At 41.7% G+C, this 8928-nt stretch overlaps 1 protein-coding gene across 1 annotated transcript in view; it reads left to right on the top strand.

The window, feature by feature from the left end:
- Positions 1 to 1150: 1150 nt before the first annotated feature.
- Positions 1151 to 8928, top strand: part of ULK2 (unc-51 like autophagy activating kinase 2) — a 49799-nt gene continuing 42021 nt past the window's right edge. Inside the window, exons 1-2 of the mRNA XM_025214836.1 lie at positions 1151 to 1239; positions 2400 to 2441. The gene's annotated coding sequence lies outside the window, so the exon portion shown is untranslated. The remainder of the gene's footprint in view (positions 1240 to 2399; positions 2442 to 8928) is intronic.

The following is an 8928-nucleotide window of genomic DNA, read 5'->3' as shown; positions in this document are numbered from 1 at the left end:
GGGGGGCCAGGGCAGCAGGTTGAGTCAGGGGCTGGGGGCATGGGGTTTCCAGCCTTGGTTTGTAGCTTTTCTCACGTTAAAAATTAGAGCTCCACCCATCGACAGGTGTCCCAGCCATCCCTGGCTTTCCTGCTTGGCCCTGCACCTGGGCTCCCACGTCTCGGCCTCCATCTCCCCTTCTCGGGGCCGGGAGGAAGAGATCGGGAGCTGCGCGAGCGAGTCGCACATTTGCGGTGACCCCGAGTGCTCCCACGCCGAGCCCTGTTCCTGGGGGCGCCCAGATGTGCCGGCTTGCCTTGGGGGTTTCATTTCCGTGGCTCTTTGTTTTGCTGGAGGGACCCGTGTTTGTTTTGAGTCGAGAACTCGAGACCGAATGGAAAATTGGCCGCTTTGGGATTGGCTGAAGATTTCTGAAATGTAAAGGTGTCCGGTTTCCCAGCCTCGCTTCCCTGTTTCCCCAGATGTTCAGTGCCGTTGCGCCTCCTTGCTTTTTTTTTTTTTTTTTTAATTTTGGGGTGCCTGGCACAACTCCCTTCAGAGCGCTGCGCTTGCAAGTAGCACCCCACCTCTACGGGGACCTGATGTAGAGAGATGGTAACAAGGTCTTACAAAGAAAAGGCCAATAGAAAGGTTTCTGCCATCAAATCAGCACAACTTCTGTTTTAACAAACAACTCCACCCCCCTCCCCTGGTTTGCAATGCAGACATTGCATCATTGAGACCCTGAAGCTGGCAAGCCTAGGGATGGAAGGGAAAGTGACTCCAGTGTTGACTGCACAAGCTGAGATGACAATTTAAAGGCAGACAGCCCAAACTGGATATGCCCATTGGCTCCAGCTTGAAAAACCTCTTTGATTATTAAGATGGGATTTTTTTCCTTTTTGTATCTGTTCATTTTTGGTCTCTTTTTTCTGACCTGAATTTTGTTTTGCTGAAAACCCCTGTTGTGGTTTTGGTGACCCATGTGAAAAGTCAGAGAGTAAATACAAATAAAGGTCCCATGGATTGGTTTGACAGGTTAGCAATAGCAACAGGGACAGGTGAGAGATCCTTTCATAGCTTCCAGTCTGCTCGTTTAAGGCGGGCAGTAGTGGAGAAAGTACCACGTTTTTGTTATCTTTTTAAAAAGATGATTTTGTTTTGCAGAAGACTGATTGGGAAGTAGCCATAAAAAGCATCAACAAAAAGAACTTGTCCAAGTCACAAATCCTGCTTGGGAAAGAAATCAAAATCTTAAAGGTATGGTAATTTTCAGTGCCCTTCTGTAAAGCTGCTGTATTTGAAAGATAACAGGTGTTTCAGTCCAGGCTGTAGCATGTGGTTGGCATTATTGCTGCAAATGCAGAGTTTTCCATATGTACGCTTTTGTTAGTTCTGCCAAAGCCAAGAATTGAGTATGTCCCCCCAAATAGGCTGAATTGTGGTTTCAATGCTAGAAATGGTCCCAGAATAGGATTAAGGCACATGGAGGCGAAGGGCTTTTGGCTAGGCTGTGTCTGGGCAGAATCTGTTGAATGGGCAGGGGATTTTTTTGCTGTAGGCTTTCAGTCTGGCCCCCTTCAAAAACACTGCATTTACTGAGAATAACGGGGACAGGTAACATGTACGCTAATTATTTTTTAATCCTTTCCTAAACGGTATTGAAATTTCTCACAATCTTTGCTGAAAAGCAGGTGGCTATTTCTAAACTAGATGTTTACTGCTGGCATGTGATTCTCAGGGCTACCTTCCCACTCTCAGCTAAAACGTTAATTGACTCCAAATGCACAGCTTATGTCTAGGCTAGGGTGTTAGGCTACAACCCCTGCAGCTTATGTCTAGGAACCTTGTTCATGTTGCCTGTAGTAATTTATGGGAAATTCTTCCTCACTTAGTGCTCCTAGTAATTCCATACTGTACCACTTTTCTCTCTCTCTCTCTCTCTCTCTCTCTCTCTCTAATTTATAGTCATAATTTGCACTGTTTGTTTGATATGTTCAAACATGTTGTGACACATTCTATTGCTCTGTTTAGTTTCTCTGGTACTTTTTGGGGGGAAAGAAAGGAGGGTAACAACAGACCTCCCAGGGCAGCTCAAATTTAGTAGCATTTAGCTTACCTTCCACTCCTCTTTAAAATGGGGAGATGGTTCAAGTGAGATTAGCAAAATAATCATTTCATTTATAACAAGAGATTGTAGGGGACTTGGAAGTAAATCCCATTTTTGCTGCATGTTATGCTGCAGTGTTTCCTATAAAAAGGCAAGGAAAATAAATTCTGGGAACAGGCACCCTTAAATCTACTCTGAAAATATCTCTTATTTACCTGTTCCCTGAATACTTCTCAGGAGAATAAGTGATCATTTAGGATGATCGTTCTAACTGACTGTATTCCCATGATGTATTTCTTTTGCCTTACAGGAACTTCAGCATGAGAACATTGTAGCTCTCTATGATGTTCAGGTAAATCACTTCTTGGCGTCTTTTTTTTTTTGCTGGCTTAAAATGCACGTTAGAAGTACAGCATTTACCTGTGTGTGAACAAAGATAGTGACACTAGAAAGCTTGGTGATGGTGAAAGACTTTCTCCTGCTACCAGGAATTTAGGCATCTGTGTTTCTGAATACAGAGGTTGGCTCAGGCTAGCACGAGATGTGATCACTTTTTTTTTAAGACAGGTGCTTGTTATTAAATAGGGACAGCCTAATGTCTGTAAAAGAGGAAACAGGCTGTTGGACTTGAAATACAAAGCTGGGAAGCACAGCGTGCTTCCAGGCCTCTGGGCTCCAGGAGCAAGAGGAGGCTTGAGGATCTCTGCAGAGACTGTTTGTGTAGTCTGGCCCAGTCTCCAGAGGGAGAGAGCATCAGCTGGCACTTAAGTGACTGCACTGGGAGCTACATTAGTGGCAGCAGCTACCTTCTTTCCCAGTGAGGAGAGGGGTTCAAGGGAAAGGATGCTAATTGGGAAGTGGGTGTTTGCAGATAGCTATTGAACAGACCTGTTAGGAGCATTTCCTAGTAGGTGGTGATGTGAAAGAAGGGCTTTTCAGTTATTGTGGCAAGTGATGTTAAGATGTCAGCATCATTTTAAAATTGTATCTGTAGAAGAGGAGCGGTGTCTTCTGATACGATATTTATATGTTACTGATATATATCTGAGTTCCACCAGCTACAATATAGAGTAAATCACAGCTGGGAGATTGGGCTTCCTGTAACAGGAAAACTGTTATGCCACTTCAGTTCTTGGCTTTCCTTTTTCTTTTATATCTGGAATATTGCCTGTCAGAATTAAAAGGACATGAGCTCAGCCTATTATGGGCAGTACATGTTGGTACGAATTCTGCTTCGTAAGATGCACATTGGGTACCCTGAGGCCTGTGAGTGCTAGTGCAGTCACCTATGAGGTTATATAGGTTATGCAGTTATTTTTCCTAATTGAATAAGAACTATACATTTGTCTCCTGGGCTTTATTCTAATCTTAAATACAGAGGTGCATTTATGAATAAAATGGTTATTAAGAGCCCTTGGGACTGTGCACAGTTAAAGCAACATAAAAATAAATGTTTCTGTACTTTCTGCCTCCTGTGTGCATGTCAGCATCCTGAAAAACTTCCAGGTTGCAGGTCCATTTCTGTCTATACAGGGTAGGGTAGAGTCTCCTGTTCGTGGATACATGCTAAAGAGACTGATTTTTGTGTTGACTAGCAAACTCAGGAAGTAAGCTAGTCTCTTGGAGCAGGGTGATGGCGTGTGTGCTGGGGAGGGACCACGTGAACACTGCATTCATTAGGATGTGTGGTTGTGCAGTCTCCCCCTTCTCCCCCCTCCATTTCCCAGGCACAGAATTGTTGATTTGTCCTCAAGTAGCTGATAACATCAGCAAGTGAGCATGGATCGCTTTCCTGCATTGCCTGCCATTCTTCCCGGAGGGGCAGGGCCCAATCCTTTGAGATTGGGAACACAAGGTGCTCAGCATCTGAACTTTAATGGCCTACCTGCCATTGCAAGACACATGGCAAATCTTGAGTTTGTATCTTGGCATGCAAGTAAGGGAGGAGCTGGCTTTCAAAGAGGTGATTTGCAATGTCTTGTCACTTTGAAGTCCACATGCTTCAAGTTTAGGCTTCTAAGCCTGTCCTTTCTTATAGCAGCTTTAGTTCACTTTTAGAACACATGACATACTGATGATCTATGTATTGTATATTTTTCCATTACAGTATAGACTCTGAGAAGCATAGTACTCCCTTTGATTTATGCTCAAAACATCCAGTACTGTCCAGTGACAAAAGAGAGAACACTGTGCTTCTCTATGAAGCTTTTTTTACATAAAGGTTATTTGGAAACATGACTCTCATACTTTCCTGGTTTGTCAGAGCTGGGAAGATGCTAGAAGAGCCAATGTTAGTCATGAGGCTTCAGGCCTATATTCTCATTTTGAGAAGGGGATATGCCTGCCTCTCGTTCAGCTTTATACTTAAATAAAACTGTCATATTTTGGATATGTTTTGGACACATTCATGGCAAACTGTAAAACTGGGCATGGCGATGCCACTTCTGTAGACAAAATGTCTTTGAAATATGAGCTAAAGAATGTGACATTTACACAAATGAGACCTACAGTTTCTTTACAATGTGAAAAATTACATATCATTAACTTGCATAATTACGTTAATTTATAACCTGGTGAGAGTGAGTACTCTGCTAGGCATTGACACATGTGGTAGGTCACTGCACCTTCTAATTTTGCTTTAGTATTTCATGTTCTAGCATGTATTGCATTTTTTTGTTTGCCATAGAATTGCTAACATTGTTGGAATATAATGCAGTAGTTTCGTGGAAACACACGCAGCATACTTTTGGGTCAGGTCAGCAGAAGCTTTTATTCAAAAGAAACTACAGCTGTAGGGGGGATTCCAAAGTGACATGGATTTCCCAAGCACTTGGAAGGGGTCCCCCCCAAGAGCAAAATCAGGAGGTTTATATACTTTTTAACAGTTGCTTACAACTCACGTGATCATATAGTGAAATTAGCATGAAAAGCGGCTATAATATTACTTCATTATTTCTTTGCTGTAATCAGGATGGGAACTAATGGGGGAGGCGAGGTTAGTTCACAAACCTCCTTCTTGCACCTGGAAATCAGATTTGTACATACTTTTTTGCTATCTTCAAGGCCGCAGTGAGCGAAGCAGTTGCAGAGGAGTTACAAAGAACAAACACTTTCTCTTATCTGTTCTACTATACAGAGCCAGCAATTCTCCACAAAGCGGTTATGTCATCTTATAACTAAAATAATCAAAGTTTAAGGCGCATATTTTTTCTGATTCCACAGTTGATAAGACTTCTGGAAATCAAACAATTATCAAACCACAGAAACTAGTTGGTTGGTTTTTTGGGTTTTTTTTCCCCTCAGTGTTGGAGCCAGCAGCGTCTGGATTGCAGTAGGGAGTTCCCAGTGTGACTGGGAGCCTATTTGTTTTATGTCGGTTTATAATTTTTTGTTAGGCAGTTTGAAGCAGAAAATCGAGTTTCAAATGCACTGTTGGATAGAGCAGTTAGCTGAATAACCAAAGAACAGAACTGACTGTGGTACTAAGTCATCAGACTGAAAGTTGGTGGGGAATATAAGGAGTTAATATGTGGGGGGGAAATGCAAATAGATTTTAATGTAGAAGAAATATTTTTAATACCTCGTGGTGGCAAGTGGTGACCTTTTCTGCATGTAATGGCAGCACAGTGCAGATGCAAGTATAAGTTTTCATTCCACTTTAGAATGTATCAGCGAGCTTGAATTGAAGGTAGTAGGTACTCTTTAAACACATTACTGAACTTTCATATTATTTTCAAGTCTCATCCTTGATCTGTTCCCTATGGTAGTTTATTTCATGGATTCCCACTCCTCTTATCTCTGTTCAAGTACAGTTTTGTTTCTATTACACTGACTCTCAAGAGCCTTGCATAGTCTGTATAGTGAAGAGCATGCCCCCGCAAAGTTCTTCATTTATAACCAAGGAGACATCGGTTGTGAGTAATCCTGCTGTTAGCATGCAAACCTTTGGAAACTTCATACACTGCTGTGGCTTCCTCTCCCTCTGAATAAAGCGGCTTGACGTATCGCTCAGCATGTATAGTCTTCACTTGTTACAGTACTGAAAATGCCCATTCATCTGAAAACATTCCCAGATGAATTGGTAAGGCATTAGTGTGCCTGCCTTGCTTGGCATTAGAAATGCGGTACTGATGCCAGCACCATAATTGTCATTGATTTCCATAAGGTGGTTACATGCAGTGCTAGCAGGTTTGATCTACAGTTATGCATTTCATATAAGCAGAGCACGTATTTCATATTTTTGCCATCTTGGGAGCCAGGATAAAAGCAGGCAAGAATATGGAAGACAGTGGTTCTTATTTGTGTTTCTATACACATTTTGGGGGATAGTGGACCTGGATTCTTTCTTCTGTGAGAGAAGGATGAGTAATAACCCACTTGGAGCAGTAAGGTTGAGGTCCCAGGCATCTGAAATGTCAACTTAAAGGTGAACTTAAATATTTAAATATACAGAATTTTGTAGGATCTTCTGTTGATTTAAAAAAAAAAAAAAAAAAAATAGTTTGGTAGCCTTAAAATGTTTTGTTTGTGGTTTTTTTTTTTTTTTTTTAAATACATTTTATTTATCATTTCTTTTCGCTGGCCTTCTGGTGCTTGTGTTCAGTATTCTTTTGTGCTAGAGTGAAGATTCGCCTCTCTCTGAAACAGTGTCAGGAATGCAACTTCTTCCACTGCTTTGAGTCTGGGAGACGCTTATTCTTGCTGAACCCAGAGGTGGTTTGCCGTGTTAGCTTGAAGTCGGGCAGAAGGTTGGGCAGGGTGGCACCTTAAAGACTAACTGGCTCAGACAGGCAGGAGCTTTCATAGGCAACAACCTACTTGTTGAACCTGAGCAGAGGATTCTACGTGAGTACAAAGTCTTGGTTATCTGAATGCAAATACATTTACAGGGAAAATGGCTATTTGGAACATATTTATATTTAGGCTAATTTGCACTTCTTTATAAAGCTGCTGATCTCAAATGTTTTGACTAGAGATAATCCTTTACAGAGTGCCAGACCAACCCTGTTTTGGTACATAATTCATTTCAAAACGCTTTCCAAAATAAAAACATGCTGTATCTCGGAAATAGTGGTTTGCTAGAATGAATTAATGCCTTCACTTTATATGACTGGAGTGTGATTAGCAACAGTTTGAAGAAAGGCTAGTGCCACAAACCGGAAATGACTTCACTCTAAACGTACTGCCTATGCAGAATTTGCTCTCTTTTTTTCAATGCTTGTTGCACGACAGAGTAGCATTGGCTGTTCTTTTCATCCTTGAGAGCAGCGATGGTGAGAAGCACCAATTGGACCCACTTGATGCATCGCCCCTTTCTAAAAACAAGCACAAACATCTGGAAAGTGGGTCTGCATAGGGAAGAAACCACGTTTCTGTGTAGCTATAGTTCTTTTACCGGCATGAAGTGTGTAGACTCTTCCAAATGATCCAAACCGTCTGGTCAGTTTGGTATGACTGCCAAAATGTCTTGAGGGGGTTGCTTCTAAATATGCAGTGTTGTATTTGGCACCTGTGTGTGTGTGCTCTTGTTGTTTGCTTCAGTGCTTTTGGTGCAGCTTTTTTGGAGCGCTGATCTCCGAGTGCGGATTTGCCAATACCTCTTTTCTTTTAGGCTTTTGGCAGAGTCCTCTGAACTCAACAGCAGCTTTTCTTCCTCTTTGTGAAACTGTTTCCAGCACATAGTCCCTGTTGCCCCTGATTGTGGAAACCCCTTTGAGCTGGTGCACAAAATGATTGTCCTCTGACAGGCCCTCCAAATCTTTTACAAGAAACCTATGTATTCCATACATCTATCTCAACCATCCAGTTGTTTTTGTCCCATCATGCTATGAACTAATCTCATTAAGCAACTGGAGGTGTCATGCCTCTCCTACATCTTGCTGTCCTGTTACCTGCCATGTTGTACAGTGTTTACCCCCAAAGACCTCACCATGCAATACTAAAGTTTTTGTTTCCACTGAGAGACTTTTCACACTTCAAGGCCCTCTTTAAATAATAAACACCTGCTTAAATACTTAATAAGACCCTCTTTAATTAACCCCCAATAATCTTTTTCCATTGAAATGGTAGCCAGCCCTTTGAGGATAATCTCACTCGTAAAAAACAAAAAACAAACCGGTAAAAATGAAGGTTTAAAATGTCTAAACACCATTTTAGAGCAAAAAGAACCTAAATAAAATATACCCAAGAATCTGAATTTCCAGCTGCTGCTATCGTATCATTTCTTAAAGTTGGCTTCCCTAATAATGACTCCTGACAAGTGAGATCGAATTAGTATTTAACTGGTGGGTTCTGAGAAGAAGTTGAAGAATAGAGACAAGCCTTTAAAAGTTGGTTTGCTTGAACCAAGTGGATTTGGATTAAGGTTAACATGTCCTTAACTTGCCCTGCTGTGCGTAGACATTAGACATTACACTTCATTAGGTGCCCTTGCTGCTTCAATACCCAGGTGTGGTAGAACAATTTCCTGCAGACACTTGGTGTGATAGTAGCAATCTTGCCTTTGTTTTGCAACATGCAGTGGGCAATCTAAGTTGGACTACTTTCACTTAATACCCACTGTATATATTAGTTAGGCACAGCATTTTGCATGCCAGAAAGTGAGTGACGTTGCTATTGTAGTATGTTTCCCATGGCTGATTGCTCTTTTATATGAATAATTGGCAGCAAGCAAGCTATTTGATCCTGCAGTCAGATGTCAACTGACATTTAGTCTGCGATGCAACATTTAGTCAGAAGTAAGCAAATGTTCAGCCCTTCTGTGTTAACTGTTGCAGTGGTGTGCACATAGGAAACTATTTAAAGCATGTCTTCCTTGCATTAAAAATAGTGGGGGGGGG

The sequence above is a fragment of the Alligator sinensis genome, unplaced genomic scaffold (genome assembly GCF_000455745.1).
Source record: "Alligator sinensis unplaced genomic scaffold, ASM45574v1 scaffold1801_1, whole genome shotgun sequence".
Classification (NCBI taxonomy): domain Eukaryota; kingdom Metazoa; phylum Chordata; order Crocodylia; family Alligatoridae; genus Alligator; species Alligator sinensis.
The sequence above is the reverse complement of the archived record's forward strand: the minus strand, read 5'-3'. Positions and strand labels throughout refer to the sequence as shown.